The sequence below is a fragment of the Phodopus roborovskii genome, unplaced genomic scaffold (assembly GCF_943737965.1).
Source record: "Phodopus roborovskii unplaced genomic scaffold, PHOROB, whole genome shotgun sequence".
Taxonomy (NCBI): Eukaryota; Metazoa; Chordata; class Mammalia; order Rodentia; family Cricetidae; genus Phodopus; species Phodopus roborovskii.
Genome location: NW_026127026.1, coordinates 35,514 through 61,182, shown reverse-complemented (window position 1 = coordinate 61,182; position 25,669 = coordinate 35,514). Strand labels below are relative to the sequence as shown.

The following is a 25,669-nucleotide window of genomic DNA, read 5'->3' as shown; positions in this document are numbered from 1 at the left end:
GCATTGGAGACCTCAAGATCTTGGAAATGTCAAAATCATAGACTTACCAAGAAGCTTGGGACCAAATCAAGAGAGAAAGACACATGTTGTAGCCAGCGGAACTTGAAGGGAAGAGCCATCTAAGCCCATTGGCAGCAGATTAGAGCTATAGGATTTGGAGTTTGCCCTCCTGAATTTCCATTTGCCTATTAGAAATAGATTAGAGATACAGGATTTGAAGATTGCCCCGCTGGATTTCTGTCATGCCTTGCTCCAGTATTTTCTAACTATATTACCATTCCTCCCTTTTGAAATGGTAATGTATATTCTATGCTGTTTTACATTGAAGTTTATAATTTACTTTTTGATTTTACAAGGAGTTATAATTAAAAGTTGCCTTGGGGTCTCAGAAGAAACTTAAAATAGTGTTCACACCATGAAAGACTGTGGGGACTGTTAGAGTTGGACGAAAGTCATTTTGCATTATGATATGGCCACAAGCCTATGGCAGACAAGGTGTGGGGTGTGGTGGTTTGAATGAGAATGCCCCCCATATGTGCATATGTTTGAATACTTGCCCCCCATTTGGTACAGTTCTTTGGGAAGGATTAAGAAGTGTGGCCTCATTGGAGGTGTTCTGATGCTGGCAGTGGGCCTGAGGTTTCAGAAGCCCAGGCCATTCCCAAATAGCTCCCTCTGGTTCCTGTTTGCAGAAAGGGATATAAGCGCTCATGGGCCAACACCATGCCTGCCTGCCAGCTGCCATGTCCTCACCATGATGGCCATGGACTCTAACCCTCTGTAAACATGCACCCCAAATTAAACACTTTATTTTCTGTGGCCTTGGTCATGGCATTTTGTCACAACAGAAAAGTAAGACAGAATCACTTTCATAGATTTTAATTGGCTTGATTCTGTAGTTAGAAAACATACTGGGCAAAATGAAATTCAGAATGTTCTACCCTCACATGTGCAGGATATCAAAAGAAAAGAAAATTAAATATAGAAAGTGGAAATGAGGGGGCTGGAGAGATGGCTCAGTGGTTCAGGAAACTATCCGCTTTTCCAGAGGACATGGGTTCAATTCTCAGCACCCTGTAACTCAAGCTCTAAAGGATCTCTCTCTCTCTCTCTCTCTCTCTCTCTCTCTCTCTCTCTCTCGCTTGCTCGCTCTCTCTCACACACACACAAACACCACATGCATGCGAGCAAAACACCAATTCATATAAAATAAAATTTTAAAAAGAAAATAGAAGTATACAGAGTGCTCATTGGGTAAAACTTATATTTGCATTCTTTGAACCTTGTTTTAAGCAGTTGGCTACCTGGCTCTTAGAGGCTGGCTGATGTGATTAGCTTAAGGTTCACAGTGTACAAAGACATCTTTAGGTCAAACTACATTCTATTGAACAGAATTACACTGAGAAATAACTCCCTGCCCACTAATTCTCTCTTCAACCATGTCTAATTCAATATTAACATTACAGTGACATTTTAAACCAATAATTATGTTAATCATTGAAAACACTATTTTTTTAAGTCATTGATTCCAATTGTCTACAATGTGGTGCTTTCGGTGGTAGTCATGGGCAGGAAAGTGAGTTCAGAGTACCCCAGTAGGGTGTATTTTAACACTGACATTGTTTAGAATTGACGGCTCCTGCTAATAATAGTGAAATAATTGTTGTGTGATATCTAATATTCACTTAAAATGTTCAGTGTCATGTTATCCTCATCTGCTCCTGAAGCCTACTATTCCCCCTTTGCTTATACCATTTAGCTTATTTCATTTTTGTATCAGTCAATACAAAATTGTGTTGCTATAACCAAATACCTAACATGGTCATGAGTGAGGCACTTATTTTATTTCTGGATTGAAAGGCACAATCTAACATGGTGGAGAAGGATTGTACAATTCATGACAATAGACTCATGAGCCTAAGATTTTAACTATTGATGGACAAGGAAGCAAAGAACAGACAGGAAATGACAGCGGGCTATACAATCTCAAGACACTTACCCAATGATCTACTTTCTCCAGTGAGAGCCCAGCTCTGAAAGTTATATGTGGTGATATATTACTTATGACTTATCAAAGCTTGCCTGAGGATTCAGAAAGCAAAGCCAGCCACAAGCTATAGAGGTCAGGCAATGGTGATACATACCTTTAATCCCAGAAACCATACTAGCTAGCCAGGCAGTGGTGGCACATGCCTTTGGGTGGATTTCTGGGAGTTCGAGACCTCCCAGGGATACACTAGAGTGAATCAGTCTAAAAGATTTAACAGAGCTCATGCCTTTAATCCCTGCTCTAGAGAGGCATATGAAAGACAGGAATCCAGTGTCTCAGGCAGCATTGTGAGATTTAATCTCTAGCCACCCCGAGGATAGGCAGCAGTCTGAGGTTTGCTGGAGTCCTTGTGGAGACAGGATCGCCCCCTTTTGGACTGAGGTAGATGTGAGACCTAGTGGCTCAGCTGCTTTGCTTCTCTGACCTCAGCTTGAAGCTTGAACCCCAATATCTGTCTCTGGGTTTTTATTTTTGGTGTTACAGTTACACACCTCGAAGAGTGCAGCAAGACAGGGAGGGTAGACATTCCACATCCGAACTATGGTGTTTCATTCTTGTCCCCTCTGACTCACATGTATATCTGGTGTCTTTTAATCATCAGCAGGCTGTTCAGGGCACGGGCCTGGCCTTCATCGTCTACACTGAGGCCATTAAAAACATGGAAGTGTCCCAGCTCTGGTCAGTTCTCTACATCTTCATGCTGCTGATGATGGGTTTTGGGAGCATGCTTGGAAACACAGCGGCCATCCTCACCCCTCTGACGGACAGCAAGGTCATCTCCAGCTACCTGCCCAAGGAGGCCATTTCAGATCAGGACACCAGGCAGTGGAGGCGGGGCATGGGAGAGTGGCAAAAGGCAAGACAATCAGTGGAAGGGTCTAATTAGGGGCCATGTGCTTCTAAGACAACTCCAGAAAGGCTGCAGGGGTGTAGCTGTGCTCCTGCTAGGGTAATACTCAGTTCCACTTGGGTAAGTTGTTCTAGGTGCTGTATGCACATGTAATGTGCACCACAGAGACCCATTTTTAATTTCAACATCTTGCCACCCAGCCAGGATCATGAGAACCCTCCTGTGCCTCTGATGGCTCTATGTCCAGGATAGATAATGTCACATCTGATCACATGTCCTAGCTATCATGTGGGAAGTGTCCTCTTCCCAGCTCCTCGAAGCCTGATAGCACTTGGTTTTTTTTTTTTTTTTTTTCTGAAATTGGGTCTCTGTGGTCCACAGTACAAATGCATGTAGCTCCCAATCCAGCACTTAATCCTCTCCTGAGGGAGCCTCCCAGTGGCTGATATTGTATGGTATGGCAGTGGGAAGGGCTACTATGAATTCAGAGGCACCATGGAAAGCCTTAGGAAGTCAGAAGAAAACCTGGAAAGAGTCAAATATTGACTCTGCCATGTTGTGCAGTTATCTGACAACACTAAGCCCTGGCACCCCCAGTATATAAGGGATCTCTGACTACTACCTTGGAGGCTTAATCTGCTCTGGTACATGACCAGAGCCTGGCATGTGAGAGCATCTATGTAAATTGTAGTTTCTTCCCAAACCAATCCTTATCTAGGGCCCCACACCACATTTAAGTCCACTTCTCACAGTCTCAGGGGCTATCTTTAGCATTCCCAGACTTTCAGCCATTATGATAGAATATATCCACGATGAGAAGGCAGAGGGTGGTCTTGAGTTTAAGCCTAGCAGCTTTGTTCCTGCTCTAACTCTGCCTGCTCTCCCATGCCAAGGCCAGGCCCTTCCAAGCACATAGTGACCATCTCTAGGAGGCAGTAGAGTATACTCGGAACCATCACTGATGGACAGAGTGGGAGGGCAGAGGGAATCTCACCGTAGCCCTGTGGACTGAGAGGGCTGGCACCCCCTCCCCCACCTTCTCTGGGAACTAACCTCTGGTCCACACCTGGGACCTCTGAAGGCCAACACCGGGGAGATGATGTCTCATGACCAGTTCTTCATTGGTCATCCTCAGGCAGCCTTTACCTCAATAGCTCCCCCAGAGAGGATCAGATGGGTTGGGGTCACATTCAAACATCAAACCAGAACAGCATCTTCCCAAGGGCAGAAGGTATGCAAACTAGAGTCCCTCCCTCCAGAGCATGAATAAATCTGTCTCTCTCTGTGCTCCCAACAGATTTGAAAGTGACCTTCAGGCCATGACTTGCCGCTCCCTCAACTGGTACTGGAAGGCCATGTGGGCGTTTGTGAGTCCAATACTCATCATCAGCCTCTATGTCTTCTACCTGAGTGACTATATCCTCTCAGGGACACTGCAGTACCAAGCCTGGGATGGCACTCAGGTACCCGATGTTCCTGCAGGGCTGGGGAATAAGGCAGAGACCACACAGTCACTCAGAACACAGGGGACTATTGCTGTGCTGTGAGAAGGCTCCATGTGAGTATTTCACAGATGCTCAATTTAGCACAGCAGAAGTGGGCTGTGAGTTTTTAACCATGATGCATGGAGAGAGCAAGAGATGACCCAAAGCATCACAGTGGGCCTTTCCCTAGAAGTACCAGTATCCTCTGGTGTGCCACACTGTACATATTTATACAGAACATTTCTACCACCACAGAAACCATTAGTCTGTGCTGAAGGTTACATAACATTTAGGGCTCTAGAATAAGGTACTAGAAAAATTGTTTTAATGGCATTCCTGGATAGGCTTCACACACATTCTCTCACATATGCTCGCAAAGGTCAGAATTACCTTTCTTCGTGGTTTCTCTGAATTGCAGGGTAGTAGACACCACAGTCTTCACTCTTTAGCCTCTTCCCCTTCATAGAAGGCTTGGGTGAACAGTTCTCTTGGACTTGATAGGAGGGACCTTCCCCTGATGCTCAATCTCTTCCCCAAGGGGCAGCTGGTGACCAAGGATTACCCCCCACATGCACCAGCTGTCATCGGTTTGCTGGTGGCTTCATCTACCATGTGCATCACCCTGCTGGCCCTGGGGATTTTCATCTGGAATTGCCTCAAGAGGGGAGGTTCATCCCCAGTGGTCTAAGAATGGACCTCCCAGGGACGGAAGTCAGCCACTATCTGTTTCACAGTTGCTGCCTGCTGGTGGCAACACCTTGGCTGGAGTGCTGGTCTGGGACCTCCTGAATCTGTAAAGAGGATTAGGGAGCTTAGAAAAAAGAAGACTACCTTGGGGAGGGGACCACATCCCTTAGAAGACTCCCTCCATTATTTGCCATCTGAAGACTACAACTTGTAGCCTTCTTGTCGTCAGCGGTTAAGGCCAGTACTGAAGATCATTGTCACCTAGACTCTAGGAAGTCCTAGAATTCAAGGTAAGCTGTCATTAGAAACTTGACCAAAACCCTGAGGAGCCAAACAAGCACTTCGGTTTATGTTTGTTTGTTTTTTGTTGTTATTTTTGGTTTTGTTTTTTTTTTTTCTCAAAAGAAAACAAGATACTAATTGCTTTTCATCCAGTGTCAGAGGTTTTTGAAGCACCTAGGGCAACACATTACAATTCTTCTCATTGAAGCCACAGTGAGTGTGTAATTTTTGTATTACTACACTGTACTACACTGTAAATACTACCGGGATTTAGTGTCCACGAAGGGAGAGTTATGTTGGGAATGCAAAGGTTCCTCACAGTGGGCTGTGGCAACGCTAAACTGTACAAGGAATCTGAACAGACATTCCCATCCCTGGGGTTTCAGGGTCAGATGATCCACAAGGGTACAAGGAACTGTAACTTTTCTACAAACATCACTCACAGCCACCTTCATTCACCTCTGTATAGTAATGCTTTCTAAAATGTACATAAGTCACACAGAGCAGTGTATAACTGAAAACACTCCATATTAATGGCTGTTATTCATCCATTATGTCAATTTATCTGTTTTCTTTTCTTTTTTATCATAATAAAGTGGATCAAGGTTATCCAGACTGAGAGTTCCCTCCTGTACTAACAAGCCGAACTCATGGAATTGAAGGACTTCTTTGGATCCATCTGTGCAGACACCTCTGAAGACACTTAGACATCACTTGGAACATCGACCAGAGAGATCTTTTATTTCTCTCTTTTTCCCAATGACAAAAGTAGGCACTGGAAAGGTCTTTGATGTGGCAGGTGGTGGTAGTAAAGAGAAAATTCTCTGGCTAAACACTTGTTACATTTGCAGAGAAACAAAATAAGGTTCCCAGAATCCATGTTGGAAAGCCTACAGTGTCTGAAAATCCAAGTTCCAGATGATAAAACATCCTTGTTGTATCCTTTTCTATCCTTGTTTTCACCAGCATGAACATGTACACAAAACACATACACATAAGTTAAAATAATATACATATCAAAAAGGTAGATAGTGATGATGTCTTTTCAACAGTTGAGTCTTTAACAGAGGACAATAACTCACAGGACAAATTGTTCACTATCTTAGCTGCCTTCTTATTTTCATTTTAAAATGATCACTGTCCTTAAATATATGAGAAGCAGCATTTATTTACCTAAGTGTTTACTCCTGGTTTTCTCATCAGATGGATTTTAGGGTCGAACAGTGGGTACACCCTGTGATAATACATCAGAGTCTATTCCTGAACACTTAAGTGTCTGTCCCCTACTCTCAACCTAGGCATAGTGACTGCCTTTCTGCACTTGTCATGCCTTCCTAGGGTCAGTCACTGACAGGGTCTCAAAAATCATGTACCCTCAAAGGTGAAAAGAGGAACATTGTCATGTTATCATTATTCTATTCTTTTTCAGTGCGCCCATCACCTCTGCCATTCTAGACACATCAGAGCATTGAAAATTTGCAGTGTCCATGCTACTGGATTCAAGGAGCCTTTGTCAGAAAATCTTGGGAGTGAGTCTGGTGCTCTTGGGTGAATACAATGTGCAATCAAATCTGAGAGCCTGGGCAGAGCCTATTGAAGGAGAGGGGAAAGTATGCAGTGTGTTTAGACATACTTACATCCAGAACAACTTGTACAAATATAAATGCACTGTTGAACATCTCTAGGTATGAGTGGGAGTCACCTCAACAGAACAGTTGTGCTTATGGAAATCAGACAGGTGAAGTAATGCTATCATGAAATACAGATGTGCCTCAGTTTACCGATCTAAAGGTAGTGGAACCTGGGAGAATGGAGCCTAAAAAGGGGGAATAAAGTCTCACACAACAGCCAACTTTATTAAGAACATCAGGCAATATCCACTTTGAGCGTTAAGAAAGATCATGTGAGTAAAGCTCTCATGAGTTCAAACTGAATATAATCACAATAACAGGCTGCACATGGAAAAAAAAACCCATGAATTTCTATAGAGGTGTATAAATAAGTACTAATAGCCAGTTGGAATGAATAATCTGAAGAAAACTCACTCCTATATGATACACCTGGGAGGGGTGTAGAAGAATAATCCTCCAAGAACAATTCGGTGTTTTGGAGAAACTGAGGTCACGAGACTCTTATTTTCTTCGGAGTTTTCTCACAGGTACTCAGAATTGTTTTTCTTTCTTTAGAATGTTTCTTCCCTTTTCCATTTTTTCTTTTTTAATTTTATGTGCGTTGTTGTTTTGTCATGGGTGTCAATTCCCCTGGAGCTGGAATTACAGACGGTTGTGAGCTGCCTTGTGGGTGCTGGGAATTGAACCCATGTCCTCTGGAAGAGCAGCCAGTACTCTAAACCACCGAGCCTTATCTCCAGCCCCAGCACTCAGAATTCTCACAGGACTACATTCTTGGATTGTGTTAGGATACTCTTCCATCCACATTGTGGTTACATCCCGCTAAACCCACTTTAGATCGAAGAGCCCCCTAAATTAAAAATGCATTTGTTACACCTACCTTCCTATCCATCACACTCAGAGCTGTCAAATGATCATCCCAGAGGCCATGTGATCACTGGGGTTCCCAACATCTCCACAGAATACCCTCTTCAGATTGCTTGCCCACAAAATGTTGGGTCTCAAATTATAGCTTCTACAGATTTCATTTCCCTTTCACACGTTGTAGAGTCAGAAGACACTAAGCTGAACTGGTCAGCCAAGGAGCTCTCCACATACAGTCAAATGCCAGTTTCTCCATGGGGACGTACCTTTGCTTTGTTTTGTTACTGTAAAAAGAGAAAGAAAGATCACTGTAGAATGATAAAAGATCAATTATAATGTTTAAAAGCTTACTCATATAACAGCTGTAGAATTTACATTCTTATCAGCACACTGAAATTCCCTCAAATCAAATCTCAAATAATGTAGTGGTAATTAGACGTCAACATGAATCAGGAGGGTGGGATGCACCTGTAACCTACCAACTTGAGAGGCTGAAGCAGGGAGACTAAAGACCCGACCTAAACAATCAACCTAGCTAAACCCCATCTCAAAAGGGGAGGCTGCAGCAATGGCTCAACAGCTAAAAGCTCTGGCTGTTCTTGTAGAGACCATGGGTCCAGTCTCCAGCACCCAGATGGTGGTTCACAGCCATCCACAACCCCAGTCCCAACTATGTATTATGTATATACATTTTGTATGTATGTATGTACATATGCATATGTATATGTAGAATATGAAATAAAATAAAATCTTTCTTTTTTAAAGGACAAGAATTGCAACACAACCCAAAACAAACAAACAAACAAAAACTCTCAAGGTCTTGCCAAACAGTGCTAAGGAGTTTGGACTCTCTCATACAGGGAAACTAGAAACTCTTATGATTCATTAACAGTGGACTCACCAGGATGAGCAAATGATTCAAAATTGTATAACCTTAGTTTGCAGGGTAAGACTATAGAACCCTGCGTAGAGCTATTCCTGCTTTCTCTCCTTCCTCAGGAGTTCTGGCGAATCGGCTTTATCATGTTCTGTATTGTGTTTCTGATAGGCACAGTGAAGTTCCTACCCACCGGCAGTCATCCATTAGCCAGAATTGCATCCTGAGAACTCTCAGGTGGGGCTAAGCCTGACTGAGTCACCTGCACTGGGAATCTGGACACCCCAGAGAACTGAGATTCATCCCCTTTGTTGAGATAATTTTTAAATACAGTTATGACCAAGGTCTGAGTGAAGTGTAAATTTTAAATCAGACACAATGCTCAAAACTCATGATTTATGATTCCTTGTCAGTTGTTCTCCTGAGGCTACCTATGTGACTGTAAGTGCAAGGTGGGAGGGAACCCAAAATAATAGTGTCCCTTTGCACTTATTGGTAGCTCAGGATGTGCCATCATGGAAGCGTTTATGCTATAGAAATTGAAAAGCACATAGATCAGAGACTTTCTGCAGTTTCCAGTTCACCATCAGCCTCCAGCAGACGCAATCGTATCTTCATGAGCTATTTTTCAGTAATCCTTAATAGTATGAGGAGCCCAGAAATCCTGGAGTTTGAGAGTCGTGGCACAGAAAAAAGAATGTGGCCAAAGGTCAGTGGGAGGCTGTGAACTGGCCACCACTGAGGTTAAAGCCGAGGGAGGCACCGACCCACCAGGGAAGACTCACACCAGGGCCTGACAGTGCAGAAAGCTGAACAACAGGAAACCCAAGGGACTGGAATCCAGAAGAGAGCACAGGAGTGGGCCCATTCTACCCTGAGTGTTGTCTCAGAAGATGGAATCACCCTTGGCGCATGTGGTCTCCCCTGCCAGAAGATGAGGAGCTGCAGCCCAAGGGCAGCCCTGAATGCCCTGACCAGCACACAGGAAGACTTGGCCCAACCAAGTATGCCCAGCCTAAGGTTGTGGAGAAGGGGCAACCAAAGTGGGACAACCCCAGCAGTTCTTGCTTACCTGCATACCCTATGCCATGGGCCTGAGCAATGTGTGGCCCATCCACCACCTGTTCCAGATGTACTGCAGAGGTGAGTGCAGTTTGCATGGACAGCAGTGTCTGAGTAGCTGAGTGCTTCACATCTCAAACCTTCACCTTCCTGGAATCTGTATGAATTATAGGACTAGTGGATGTCACCCCCAAAGAGCTGGCCCACAACCCAGCGAAGAAGGAAGATTGGGTTTTGCTTTTGATTTCACGGACAGTGCTTTTGTTCTGTCTTAAAAAAAAAAAAAAAAAAGTTTGCCTTTCCTAACTTGAAGTCAAAAAAGCTTTCTGTTCCTCCTCTGAGTTCTTAACCACAGGGTTGTTGAAGCTGTGTTTTACTTCCTTTCCTTCCTTTTTTTTTTGTGTGTGTATGTATAAAATGTGGTACCTAATGAGGTTCAATATATTATGTTGTTGTATTGTTGTTTTCATGACAAAAAGATTGCAGAGCTCTTTTGCTTGGATTACATCCTTGAAGTTTGAGTAAGTGATGGAAAGTTTGCTAGGCAGAGGTGCCCACACTCCCACGTTGGTTAGAGCAAGCAGGCTGTCACAAAGACAAGTTGCTGTGAGCCATACCAGACCTGCTGTAGTTGCTACTTGGTACTTTGAATTGAAATTAGACTATCTTATGACCTTTGTGTGTTAGAGCACAATTCCAAACAGCTGTGGGGAACATGGCTATGGCTCCTGCTCCCAGGTGTCTCTAAGACTAATACTCACAGGCCTCAGCCTCCTTCAACATCAACCTGAAAGTAAAACCCCAGTGTTTAAAGAGCAGGATTCCCCTCTGCAAAGCAGGCTCTGAAATGACTATTTCCTGTTCCTAGAAGGTGTTGTGAGGAGAAATAGTAGGAAGGTGGTGGTGGTGCGGAGTGTGCTTGCATGTGATGGGGGCATCTAAACAGTACCAATGAGGGAAAAGGGAGTAAAGGCTCACAGCCTTAGGCCCACCCCCATTCCAAAGGGATAAAGCTATTGCTTTCACTTTACCTACACCTGTTACATTTCTTGGAGTCTCCCATCTGTAATTTGAGAAGACCTCTACATAGTGTCATATACGAGATTCAAAATTGTGGAGGAGGACGTGGACATGTCCAGACTGTGGCAGCACTCTCTCCTCAAGTGAAGGAACCATCTCCAACCAGGGTAATCTTGGTTAGAAGCCCAGACAGCTTCTACCTCCACCAAGAATAAGGAAAGAAGGGCTTCTGTCTGTCTGTGCAAAGTGATTGATCTCATTTGGCTATCCATGTGATAATTAGGGTAGAGGGGTAAGTCACAACTCCAAAAGCAAGAGACTTAGACTGCAAGGAACCAAGAATCTTTTGGAGAAGGAAGAGTGGTAGGGGTGGCCCTCCCCCTGCCCCCTCCTCCTGTAGATTGTTTCATTGCCCCATGCTGGGCTTTTGAGCTAGGATTGCTGAGTATAAGCACCTGGTGGTAGGCTTGGGTAGGGAAGATTTGCTCAGCTTTTTTCTTTCCTGAACTGTTCTAGCCCACAGGCAAAACCTGAGCTACTCCTGAAGTTTTCCATCTTCGAAGGAAGACATACAGAGCCTGCTTTTGAATTTGAAGTGGGGATTGCCTGAAATTCCAATGGAGCCTGTGAGTGATCTAGCAGGGCAAGCTTCTAAGTAGGAAATCTTTGTTGGGTATTAGCACCCATTTGCCCAGAACTCACATAGTTACAGCTGGGGTGCTGGAACAAATGACCCCTGTATTCACCTCCACCCCCCACCCCCATCCGCTTCCGTAGGCTCCCCATGTCCCTGGTGTACTGGGCTGTTGGGTAGGTCTATGTCAAATAAAGTGCCAAGAGTACTTAAATGAGGGCTGTGGGTCAAGGTTGCTGGAAACCTTTTTTTTTTTTTTTTTTTTTTTTTTTTGCTTTTCGAGATAGGGGTTCTCTGTAGCTTTGGAGCCTGTCCCAGCACTTGTGAAGTATACCAGGCTTGCCTTGAACTCGAAGAGATCTGCCTGCCTCTGTCTCCCTAGTGCTAGGATTAAAGGGATGTATCACCAAAGTCCAGCAGGGCTGCTGAAATCTTAAACATTCCTGAGCCCCAGGCTTGCATTCCCAGTGAAGTTACTATCAATCCTTGAAGCTAAAGGAGACTTCCAGTTTATCTGGTCCTGAGCCTCCAGCACTAAGATAACCGACCTGGGAAGCTCATGTGAATTTTCAGCAGCACAGGGTCAGGTGTTAAACAAGCTGTTACCATTGGCAGATATAGGCAAAGAAGGATCAGCTTGCCTGAGTAGGGAAGATGGAGACAGGGGCATTGCTGGGGTAGTGCTGTTCTTTGTAGCTAGCATCTGCAAAATTGGTTTGCCTCAGTTGGATGTAGAATATTTTTCCCCATTATCCTGCCTGCTTTTTTTGCTGGCCCATTAATATTATTATCATTACTCTGATTATTTTTGAGACAAACATTTCCTCTTTCCTTTGGAGATTGTCCTAAAACACTCTCTGTAATAAAACAGGCTTGGAATACAAACAGATCAAGTTTTGTTTGCCTCCCTAGTGCTGATGGGATTGAAGGACAATATCACCATTGCCTAGTCTATACTACATTTTTCCCTTTTCCTTGGAATATAAACTCACATTTCTTCTCTCTTATTTTCTTTTTCTTTCTCCTCACTCTCAATAGGAATCTAAACCTGGGTGGTAAATTCATTTTCATGTAAGACTGTGCTTTCTCAATATGAGAACCTCCTCACAATTCTTAATGTGAAAAATGGTTTAAGTTCTCACTAGGAAACAACAACAAAAAACAAAACAAAACAAAACAAAAACAAAAAGGGTATTGAAAAGTATATGACGATTGGGTGCATCTTAGTATCTTGTTGAGTTAACTAACCGAAAGACCTGGAAATGAAAACCAAAGTAGGTAGAAAAGACGACATGTGTTCCATCATTGCTGGAATTTGTCAAACAACTATGCTGGCCTTGTGAATATTAGCATTAAAATCCCTTGTCCACCCTTAAGATCCATGGCTCCTATACCTCCTTCCAACACGTGCCACAAGATATCTGTAGGTCTTTATCTTCTAGGGAGTGTGATGTCTGTTAGGAAGGCAAACATTCTTGAATGATAGATATCCAAGTAACATCATCTCAGTTGGTAAGATATTATCTCTGGGGAATGGGAAAGAACCATTTTAGTATATATTGTACTTGTTTTTTGGGGAACAGAGTTGATGTTACTCATCAACATCATCATCATACATGTGGCTCCTGCTGCCTTCATTTTACAAATTAATGCCTCTGCTTTCCTGAGGATAAATCAAATGGATAGTCTAACTTGGATATGGTTAGCTTTGGAAGTGTGTTATTTTTGTTTTTTTAAGACATGTTCTGTCCCTTCATCTGTCCTCCACTACATGGAGCAGGTCTTTTTTCTGAGAACAGATATGAAAGCATTGAGCTACTTCAAATTAGTTTACCTCTACTAATGTTGTTGCTCTCACTATACAGCAGAGACAGGGCAAGCCATGCATAAAAGTCCAGCTCTGTCAAAGAGCAAAGGGGACCTTTCTTGCTGCAGGGCTTAACAAAGCTTGGCCCTAATTCTCTTGTACTTGTAATCATGGATACATTGTGAATTTTAAAATCATTGAAATCCTGATAGTCCCCTTGTCACTCTCTAGATTTACACTGAACTCTTGTCATTTGTTTGTTTGTGATTTATCATTTAGTGTGTGTGTGTGTGTGTGTGTGTGTGTGTGTGTGCATCTCATCTGCCTCCTTGCCAACGGGCCTACTCAGTTTGAGCATGAAAATGTTCAGATTTAGAGTTAGATTTAGTGCAAAAAGATAGCTTTCAATTTTTCAAGCTATGATTTTACTGTGTAGCTCTGACTGTCCCAGCACTCAGTCTGTAGACCAGGCTGGCCATGAACTCATAGGTCCTCCTGCCAATAGAGTGGTTACATTCTAGACATGTGGGGACATTTCCTGCTCCATACTGCGTTTTCTTCTTTCTTCCTTTCTTCCTTGCTTTCTTTCTTCTACCACATCAACTTCTTCCTTTCCTCCTTCTTCTCCCACTTTGACTTCTTTTTGTTTTGTCTTTCTCATCACCTTCTTCTTTTACTTCCTCTTATCCTTAGTTTCTTTTGCTCTTTCATGATGAGGCTTCTCTATGCAGGTTTACTGACCTGAGTCTGCGTTGAACTCAAACTCACACAGCTTCTTCAGTGCTGTTTCATGTGCACTGCCCAGTAATTTTGCCTTTCAATTCTTTCTATCTAGACATTTAATTTTTTAATTACGTACCACTTTGTCTTTTTGTCTGTGCACTCCTGGAAATCCAGATCCTCCGACCTCCCTAAACAATCAAAAATAACTAGAGATAAATAATTAACCTGGCCTTCATACAGGTAAAAATCAAAAATAAATGAAGAAGATCAAAGGGAGCTTGGCCTGGGGTTCAGATGAAACTTCCTGAATTGCTGGACAGCTGAACTAGTCTAGTAGTGTATGCTTACACAGAACAAACAAGTTGTGGTGCTTGTTTGAACTTGGGTTAGTATGTGAAGAAACACAGATTCTGATTCCAAAGTGAATCTTTCTTTGTCCACCTTTATTTATTTCATAAGTAAAATCAGAGAACCGGTTGGCATGGAGCTTATATTGCCGGTCCCCCAGGCACACAGGGTTTGGAAGCATTGTGCATACACACCCCATTCCATTGTCTTCTGCTGTATCATACAAGTGCATAGTCTTCTACCAATTTACACACACACTCACACACACACACACACACGCACACACACACAACACACACACACACACACAAATATTAAAGAATAGGGCCCAGGATCATAGACTATAAATTCTTGGTAGCATGTAGTGCCCTCTTTAGGTAAAAGGGCATACCTGCAGACAGAATACTCATGCATAAAATCAATATAGGAGCATTTAACTTTTAAATCATTATTACTATTATCATCATTATCTTTACTATGATTATTTTTGAGACAACATTACCTCTTTCCTTTGGAAACTGTCCTAGAACACTCTCTGTAATAAAGCAGGCTTGCAATCCAAACAGATCAATTTTGCTTTGTTTGCCTCCCTACCATAGTGTGTTCTCCTTTTGTCCCTTTTCCTTTTTCTGTAAACTCCCATTTCTTCTCTCCTATTTTCTTTTTCTTTCCCCTCACACACAATAGGAATCTAAACCTGGGTGGTGTTTTCCTTTACACGTAAGATGTGCTTTCTCAATATGAGTGCCTCCTCACAATTTTTCACGTGAAAATTGGTTTTTCGTTCTCACTAGGAAACACAAAGAACAAAAAGGACCTTGAAAAGTACAAAATATGATTGCGTCCATCTCGGTATCTCGTTGAGTTAACTAACGCAAAGTTGTGGAAATGAAAATCAAAGTAGGCAGGGTAGCCGGCAAGTGGCCCATCACTGCTAGAATTTCTCAAACAACTGTGCTGGCCTTGTGACTTTTAGCATTATACTCCCGTGTTCCCTCTTACTCTCCATGGCTCCTTTACCTCCTTCCAACACGTGCCAGAAGACATCTGTGAGAGTTTATCTTCCAGAAAGAATGTTCTCTGTCAGGAAGACAAACATTCTTGAATGATAGATATCCAAGTAACATCATCTCAGTGGGCAAGGTATTATCTCTGAGGAATGTGAATGAACCATTTAAGTATATATTGTACTTGTTTTTAGGGAATCAGAGTTGTTATTCATCAACATCCTCATCATACTTGTGGCTCCTGCTGCCTTCCTTTTACAAATTAATGCCTCTCTTCTCCTCTCATGAGGGTAAATCAATGGATAGTCTAACTAGGACATGGTTTTCTTTGGAAGTGTGGGATTATATTCCTCTTTGCTGAACCTGGACCATTCAGGGAGGACTGAGAGTTGCTGTATTCACTGGAAAGTCAACCAAGTATTGATGATGGCTTTTCATAAGCATACAGCTGGAGCCCACTTTGCATAAAATCAATACCCTATATATCCTCACCTGGGTCATCACAGTGCCATTGCTAGCTGAGTGCGGTTGGATATAAAGAAACGAATCACTTACAGTCAGAGAGTTCTGCTCCCTTGTCTTTTCTTTTTATTTTATTTCATTTTATTGTTTATTTTGATTGTTTGGTAAAATGGATTCTATGCATCTTTGCAGACTGTCCTGGAACTCACTCTTGAGACCAGAATGGCTTCAACCACACAGAAAACAGTTTGGCTCTGCCTCCCAAGGGCTGGGATTTATGATGTGTGACACAACCCCACAGTTTTTATTTTATTTTGGTTTGGGGGAAGGGAGTATGTTGGGAATGCTTTATCACTTCTTTCTTTACATCCTTCAGGTTTGATTTCATACAAAGTGTTCTGACCACAGTTTCCCTTCTTCCCACAACTCCATCCCCTCAGCCAAATCCACATGGTGTTAGCATTAGGCTTCTTGTTCTCTCTCTTTCACACACTGCTGTGTTAAAGCATCAGCTGTAATTATTTTCTCCATGGATCTTGGAATTATCAGTTTTTAGATTATGCATGTGGTTTAGCCATGCACATGATTAAAATCAGTGAAATCTCAGTACCACCTGCCAGTGCAGAAGAACTTTTACAAGGATTTCAACTTATAAGCAGAGTATGTCAAGAAAGGGCAAGCTCTTTTCACTGGGGTTATAGCCTTTACAATTGCTGCTACATAACCAAAGCATTACACAGAATCAAGCCAACTTTCAAATAACCTAGCCAATCATTCTGTTGTACTCATAGTGATATTAATAGAGGAAAGTAGAGAAAGATAGAGTGAAAATTTAAGGATGAGGCTTCAATTCCAGCAGAAGTAAAATATATGAAACTTAAAATAAAGAAAAAAAAATAAAAACAAAAAAAAACAAGAAAAGGCCTGGGAGATGGCTTAGTAGTGGAGAGACTATCTGTCCTTTTTTTTTTTTTTTTTTTTACTTTCAACATTTCTCTTTATTGCCATTTCTTTTCTAGAACTCAGACTGATGTCCTGGTGAGCTGACAAATCTCCACTTTCAGATTTTTGAGAACAGAGGCTTGATTGATCATCTGTCACTAAAAGTTGGAATTTTGTTACTTTTTTTTTGAATATATGAGACCTGAGAACAATAGCAGCAGAAAAATACTCAGGAATCAGTTGGTGTTCTGCTTTAGGGACTGTGTGACCTTTTTTGTCTTGATGTTTGTTTGTTTTTGGTTTTGTTTTTTGTTTGTTTTTGTATTATTTGTCTCCATATTTACATTTCCTCCACTGTCTCTCCCTTCCTTCCTTCTTCATTTCATTACTTTTTGAAACTGTTTTTTTGTCTTTGTACCTTTAGAGCTGTCTTGAATCTCATTTTGTAGGCCAGGCAGAAATGAAAGTTGGAAATCAACCAGACTCTCTGCCTCTGCCTCAGAAACACTATGCACCAATCTCCACTGGCATACTCAGGTATGCATGTGCCACACTTTCCAGTTAAACATTTGTTGAAGAGGGAAAGCCTGCATTGCTGATAGGAATTCAGTTCTTTTCAGGTTTTTGAGGAAAATTAAATTTTATTTTGTTTACTTTATATTTTCACTTGTTTTTTTTAAGACAGGTCGTGTCCCTTTATCTGTGCTCCACTACATGGTGCAGGTCTTCTTTCTGAGAACAGATATGAAAGCATTGAGCTAATTCAAATTAGTTTACCTCTACTAATGTTGTTGCTCTCACTATACAGCAGAGGCAGGGCAAGCTATGCATGAAAGTCCAGCCCTGTCAAAGAGCAAAGGGGACCTTTCTTGCTGCAGGGCTTAACAAAGCTTGGCCCTAATTCTCTTGTACTTGTAATCATGGATACATTGTGAATTTTAAAATCATTGAAATCCTGATAGTCCCCTTGTCACTCTCTAGATTTTCACTGAACTATTGTCATTTATTTGTTTTTGATATATCATTTAGTGTGTGTGTGAGTGTTTGTGTGTGTGTGTGTGTGTGTGTGTGTGTGTGTGTGTGCATCTCATCTACCTCCCTGCCAACGGGCCTACTCAGTTTGAGCATGAAAATGTTCAGATTTAGAGTTAGATTTAGTGCAAAAAGATAGATTTCAATTTTTCAAGCTATGATTTTACTGTGTAGTTCTGACTGTCCCAGCACTCAGTCTGTAGACCATGCTGGCCATGAACTCATAGGTCCTCTTGCCACCAGAGTGGTTACATTCCAGGCATGTGGGGACATTTCCTGCTCCATACTGGGTTTTCTTCTTTCTTCGTTTCTTCCTTGCTTTCTTTCTTCTACCACATCAACTTCTTCCTTTCCTCCTTCTTCTCCCACTTTGACTTCTTTTTGTTCTTTATCTTTCTCATCATCTTCTTCTTTTACTTCTTCTTCTCCTTAATTTCTTTTGCTCTTTCATGATGAGGCTTCTCTATGCAGGTTTACTGACCTGAGGCTCCATTGAACTCAAACTCACACAGCTTCTTCAGTGCTGTTTCATGTGCACTGCCCAGTAATTTTGCCTTTCAAGTCTTTCTATCTAGCCATTTAATTTTTTAATTACTTAACCCCTTTGTGTTTTTGTCTGCTCACTCCTGGAAATCCAGATCCTCCAACCTCCCTACACAATCAAAAATAACTAGAGATAAATAATTAACCTGGCCTTCATAAAGGTAAAAATCAAAAATAAATGAAGAAGATCAAAGGGAGCTTGGCCTGGGGTTCAGATGAAACTTCCTGAATTGCTGGACAGCTGAACTAGTCTAGTAGTGTATGCTTACACAGAACAAACAAGTTGTGGTGCTTGTTTGAACTTGGTTTAGTATGTGAAGAAATTCGGATTCTGATTCCAAAGTCAGTCTTTCTTTTTCTACCTTTCTTTATTTCATAAGTCAAATCAGAGACAATATATCAATGCACATAATAAAATAAATGTGTTTTTTAAAATGTTAGAAGGTGTAAATGCTCACTCAAACCAGGGAAATAATGCCCACCCTGCCTTGAGAATTCTTTTCCTCACTTGAAGCAACCCTTGGAATCTCTGCTGGGCAGAATGAATTCATCCACAGAGCCCTCTTGAGGCTCTTCCAATGTAATTCTACAACAGAGTTTGTCAAACTTCATAATGCTTCCTTCTTCCTGGCATGCCGATCCCAAACCATAACATAATTTGTTACTACTTCACAATCGTAAATATTCAAGTTGTGAATGCTACACAAATGTCAGTGTTTTTTAATGGTCATAGGCAACCCCATTGAGAGTGTCATTTGAACACCCAAAATGGTCCATACAAAGATGTTGAGAACTGCTATTCTAGAGTGTCCTGCAGGATCCTCTCTGTGTGTATGGAGATAATGGTAAACCTTGCAAAATCTAATGAGTCTGTTGCATAGAAATATAAACATTTCATCCATTAAATCTCAGAATAAGGATAAAATTGTATTTTAGGTTCCCACCGAGGAAAAGACACTAGCAGCATCTCCAATAGACATGGGGGCAGGTGGAGATACCTGCAGGATGAGATATTCAAATGGATGATGAAGAGCTGGTACAGGTCTTGAGGGGAGCCTGTATGAGGCTGTGGAGTGTCCTTTGAATTGAAAGCAGAAAGGTGAATGCTGACAATTCCTGGCATCCTGCTAGTGGTGAGGCATTGGGGAGCAAAGCTTTTGCTTCAACAACAAAGGGCCACATCACCTGTTCTTTTACTTTCTGGTGAAGTGATTGCCTGTGTCCCTGGGAAACCTTCCTTGCTGCCTCTGATATTTGTTTTACTTGTTTCCAAGAGATGGACTATTGAAGTCCAGTCTGACCCTAAAGTTTATATAATGAAAGATAATTTTGGACGACCAGACTTGGGTTCACCTTCTAGAGCTGAGATTGTTCAGGACACTTGCTAGTTTCTCCTCTTAATGCTGATCTTGCTTTATGTACTGGACTTGGTGAGAGTCGTACCTGAGAACTTGTTTGTGTGACACAGCCTTTCCTCCAGTTTGGGTTCTTTTTAAACCAAAGCAACGAACTGGGGGCCTCCACTTACCCAAGTGGGACTGAGCTAGGCTACCCTTTCACAGAAAAATGTGGTCTCACTGGAGACCTGCACCAGTGCTGTTTCTATGGTGAGAAACAGCAGTGTTATTCGGCCTTCCACCAAGGCAAGGTGAGCGAGCAGTTATTGCCCAGCTCCATAAGCATCTTTTCCTCTCAACCTCTTGAGTTAAAAGAAGCAACAAGGACAGTGTTTTCCCTTCTGCCCATCCCTTCCAGAGAAAGAGGGAAGATCAAAAAAATTCAGTGAGTTTTATTGGTGGCATAGACAGCTACCCCTAGGTCCTCCACGGTTGTTGAAGTCAGAGGTTTTAAGGATGTCTGCCTTCTGCTGATGGCATGAGACATGTGGATTAGGAAGCTTGGAAGACTTACCTACCATTGGCCCAAGCAACGTGGAGAAAGTCAGCTGCCAGCTTGTCCATGGTCCTTAGAACCCTTGGCAGCAATTGAGATGAAAGGCAGTATTGCTCAGTAGCTAGTGTTGCAACTTTTGTGGGTGGAGCTTCATCAGTGTCTTGGAGGAAATGTGTGTTGCCAGCAGCTGGCCTGTCTTTCTGTTATGAGAGCTTTTTAATTAAACATTTTAAATGCCTTATTCTCTAGATCTCTAAGCATTTGAGGGCTGTCTTACTGTTCAGCATACCTTAGTATACAAAATTTGTGTTTAGTTACTTGCCTTAAACACATAGGTGACTGAGTGATGGTTTATCCCTGTAATTAATTAATGTGTCTGGAAAAGTGGATAAAAGGTGAGAGTCTGTGGAGGGATGCTTTACTCAGAGCCCTGCAGCCTGACTGTAACTGGTTTTAACTTAGTCGGTTAGACTTACACCTGTAAAGGACAAAGAGGTACAGAAAACTCCCTTTGATAATAGAGGATTAACCTTTATAAACAGCTTACAGGAAGGACTGTATGGCATAAATATTTTGTTAGTTTAAATACCTCTGACCACTGGCCCACTTGCTCAAGTATGACATGACGTTGTCCTGTGTCCTGAAATGTGTAGAAAAAACTATCAGCATGAAGGAGCATAACAGGTTTCCTCGCTAGAGCTCCAGAGTGGTAAATACATATTAAAAAATATTACAGTTACTTAAAGGCAGAATGTTATAGACAATTACCACAGAAGTATGTCATTGTAGGCTGCAAATTAGTATTGGGGTCTTTTTGGACATCTGAAAATTTACAATATGCTGTAATTCACATTAGCTGTCAATTTAATGGCTGAGTTTTCATCCATTGTGCTTTGGTTACATCTGTGTGAGATTATGTTGATCAACATAGGGTGAACCAGGTTGAACTGTGCTGCATAAAGAAGGTACTGTGAGCAAGTGAGAGAACCAGAGATGAGCTGACAACTGCATTCCTCCACAGTTTCTTCCCACTGTCCTGCTTGAGTCACTGCTGTAATTCTCATTAGGGACAGTGACCTGGAGTGTAAGCTAAGTAAGCCCCTTTCTGGCCTGCTTTGTGTTTGGTCAGTGTTTTAGCACAGCAACAGAAGCAGCCAGAATGGTAAGATATGATTTTCTTCTTTTTAACTGTGGTGAAGTAAATATATGTTTTGTTTATTTTCATCTTATTTGTTCTTTTTCCAAGATAGGCTCTTAGCAATGCAGTCCTTTCTGGCTTTGAACTTGTGACTCCTGTCTCAAGTTTATGAATGCTGAGCAAGGCGTGTACCATCCCACTGGTTTGTAATTTTCACTAATTAAATATGAGATGGTTACATTTAAGTTTCTTTATCTATATTTATTTGTTTTGAGGCAGGGTCTTGCTTTGTAGCCAAGGCTAGCTTGGAGGTAATAGCAGTCATCGGTTCATACTTCCAAGTGCTACAATTATAAGCTTGCACTACACATAGCTACCTAAATGTATGGGGCTTTTTTGTAAAAGTAAAAAATGATATATGTTTAGGCTTAAATTTTGTGATGTTCAAAACAATTTTGTTGTTTCTTTAAAGAGTTAATTTTTAAAAATTTTCCGTATAGTTAGGTTTTTCATTCAAAACTTCCTAAAAATTTGAGAAGCCCATGCATGACATTAGACACTGTGATCTCAAAACTGGGGTGGATGAAGGAGGGTTGGATGTTAGATACTAGGCAAGGCCTAATCTAGAAAAGTATCTTTTCTTTTTCAGTCCCCCATCTACTCCTCAAAGGGAAAAGACCTATTTTCAATAGTCTACTAACTCTGACAAACCAAGCTGAGAAAGCAGTAAGGCACTCCATCATGGATCAAGAATGATCAAATTATCCCACCACAGGTAGTGGCCTCGAAAAAGCCAGTTCATGGACCTGCGATGGATCCTGATTTCACTGACAGGGGCCCTTCAGCATATCAGTCACATAAATGTCACCCACATTCAGGGAGTCTAGTTTGGTGCCATGAAGTTTTCACAGCTCTCAGTCCACAGTCTGTGATCATACGAGTGACAGTAGGAGGAAGTGTACCTTTTTTTTTTTTTTCTTTAGAGTTGGCTTTTCACTGTTAGATGAAGTATGACTCTATGGGTCACACAATTGAGGTTTCTTATCTTCAGGGTGTTGCACAGTGTTATTAGTCAACTTCCTGTTGCCACTGCTTAAGCTTTTAGGACTATAACTTCCAGAACCTTAGCTGCCTGTATGCTGCCATAATGATGATTAATTGAACCTCTGATATTTTAACTGAGACTCCTCAATTAAATGATTTTATTGTTTGTTCTTGTTTTGTTTTTAAAAGTTTTCAGGGCCTGTGTTGTCTCTTCACAACAATACAAACCTCACAAAGACAGAAGTTACTACCAGGGTCTGGGGTATTGCTGTGATAGGCTGGGCCTATGATATAGTTTCTCAGATGAGTTCTCAGTAGTGTTGTTCTGCAAGCTTTCCTCTCCCTTTATGACTCTTCATTGTGATTTCTTTCTCAGGGCTATAAGCAATTTGAAGAGCCAAGAAATGGTGCATGTTTAACTCCCATTCATTTCCCACTAAAATGACTAGGTGAATACAGCATGAAGACCATGTCATGATGTAAGTGTGAGAAGTACCAGGATTTTATAACTATATTGGAAAAGAAGAAGACATTTCTAATGTGAGTATCACACTTACTCTTTTACACATGTATGGGTTATTTTAGGATGCAGTGACCTATGATGATGTTCACATCAATTTAACTCAGGAAGAGTGGGCTTTGCTGAATACGCCCCAGAAAATGGTCTACAAGTATGTGATGCTGCCCACTTAGAGAAATCTCACTGCTAAAGATAAGATTGCATTTTCCTTCTTGCTTGAAAATAAGGGGACAGGTATCCTTGCTTATTGATACTATTGTCTAATTTCAATTGAGTAAAGACAAAATTAGTTGAATAAGGCATAGTTCTTAGAATTTTTTAATATATTAACTTACATTCTGTACTATATCAATTAATATATGATATATATTCTGGTCTTATATTTCAGGCTACTTTTGGGAAGAATTTACTATTAAAGAACATTGTCAACGTTCTAGAAAAAGTGAATGGTAAATACATTAATTTATACAAATTAACCTCTGAAACAATTTTAATTTTTCATGCAACTTTTACATAAAAACAACAGTGTACATAAGCACAGCTTAAACTTTATTGATTTTTCTTAATTTCTCACAAACAAGTACCTCAATGTCACATAGCTATTCTGTGTTTTCAAGGAATTCCTGTGGAAAAAAAGACAAGGATACAATGACTAAACACATACCACTGTTTGAATTATAGCCCCATGAAAGATATGCTGTTTTTGCAAGACCCAGTTTCTCTGTATAGCAGTGCCTGTCCCTGGCATTTATTCTGTAGACCAGTCTGTATGGGAAACTTAGTAGGTATAGGCATCTGCACCTCCATGATATATGCCTGAAGACATGAGCTCAATCACCAGAACACATCCATAGAAGATATATCTTATGGCATCTGCATTCCTCAAATGCACATCATGAGCAAACATAATGATAAATAGAAAGAATAATATTTAGTCATTCTTACTGGGATAGCACAGGTTCTTCCTGATTTTGATTATTTAGAGATCTTTCTGCAAAATTTGAATTTATGTGAGTTTTAACATCCTAGTTAGTTTTGTTGTGTTGAGTTTTGCTTTATTCCGATTGGCTCCAGACCTTTACCAACCATTTTCTTTATCACAGGAAATTCTGGATAGGGTTATTACTGAAGAGGAGGGAAGCCTCTTGAGACAGCTTATCAAAAGTATATATGTTGCAATCTTGGCATTGTGCTGACCTTGCCCCCAAACTATGGGCAGGACATGCATGCCCAACATGGCCACACCATGGATACCTCTTATCTCCCTCTTCTCTGCTCTGTGTTGGCTAACTTTTTTCACCACCCTTCTTTTCCCTCCAACAATGAACTCCAGGTGGCCTCATTGAGTTTCTTGTTTGTGTTTCATTGCTAACTGCTGTAGCAAATGAACAACAATATCCATCTTTCAGGAAGAATTGAGTACCCTTTGTAGTGAGTTACAAGGGAAGCCAAATTTCAGGTGTGTCAGTTCAGAGTGATTGGGAGCTGGTGGGTATCTAAGACAGAGGAATATGTTGTGAGTTTAGCAATGCAAATGGAAGCATTCTAGTTGGAGGAGAGATATATATGACAAAAGTGGAAGGAAGTTACCGTATTCACTCTTTTTACAATATTTCTGTTTTATAGAGCATAATAATATATTTTTAAATTTTTATCTATCTATTTATTTATTTTTTATAAACAAGTCCATTTAAATGAAAACAAACATGTATAGACAATATTTGGGAATTTGGACATCGTTCTTTCCAAACTACTTCCTGCTGGTAAGGGGTGCTGTCTTAGGGGATTCTAAGGAGATGCATAAATCCTGGCTGTAGTCTGTAAGTCTGCATTGTCCAGCTGTTTTGAATGTAGGATCACCTGGTACTCTGTTTCAGGCAGTCTGGCTTGATCAAACCACATTAGTCTGGAAGGAATCCACAGCTTTTCATTTTCTGTGGAAACAAAAATAGAAATCCTTTTGCCCAGTAACTTGTCCTTGACCTTAAATTTTGGAGTCAAAGCATTTTTTTATTTAATTGATTATTTTACATGTCAATCCCAGTCCCCTCTCCCTCTCTCCCTCCCTCCCTTTTTCCCTCTCTGCCCTCTCACATGCACCCTAATCACCCTCCCCTCCCATCCCCCCCACCCGAACTCCATATATAGGGGAATGTCATCCATTTTGGGTCATGTAGGCCTGACAGGTCATGTGAAGTAGGGACTATGGCTTTGGGTCTGTGTCTCCACTCCACCACTGGTTAAGTTCTCTGACTTGGGGCAAGTCATTTAATACCTCTGACTGTTTCGTCTGCAATAGAAAACAAAAAGAAATCCCTGCTACTCCACCCCCACAAGCTTAAACTACCTATCCCAGAACTTTTCACCTTCAAACAGTAAAGAAAGCAGGCACAAAAGAGCAGAAGGCACTCAGGCTATTTATGCTTCAGATTATACGTTCCCCCACCCCACCCCTGTCTGCTTCCCCCCATGCCTAGTTCCAGTCTATTGCTGATGGATATTTGTGTTGTTCCAGTTTGTGGCTACTATGAACAGAACTAGTGTGTACATTGTAGCATGTTCCTATCTCTCTCTCTCTCTCTCTCTCTCTCTCTCTCTCTCTCTCTCTCTCGTGTGTGTGTGTGTGTGTGTGTGTGTGTGTGTGTGTGTGTTTGTGTATGTGTATGTGTTTGTGTGTGTGTGTTTTAAAAAAGCATTTATTGGGGGCAGGAGCCACAGAATGAGTTGAAGTCAGAGACAATTTGTGGGAGCCAAGCAAGTGACCTTACC

The 25,669-nt window shown here is 41.5% G+C and overlaps 1 pseudogene; it reads left to right on the top strand.

Annotated features, from left to right (window-relative positions):
* Window positions 1-5,120, top strand: part of LOC127214762 (sodium- and chloride-dependent transporter XTRP3-like) — a 92,577-nt pseudogene extending 87,457 nt beyond the window's left edge.
* The last annotated feature ends 20,549 nt before the right edge of the window (window positions 5,121-25,669 follow it).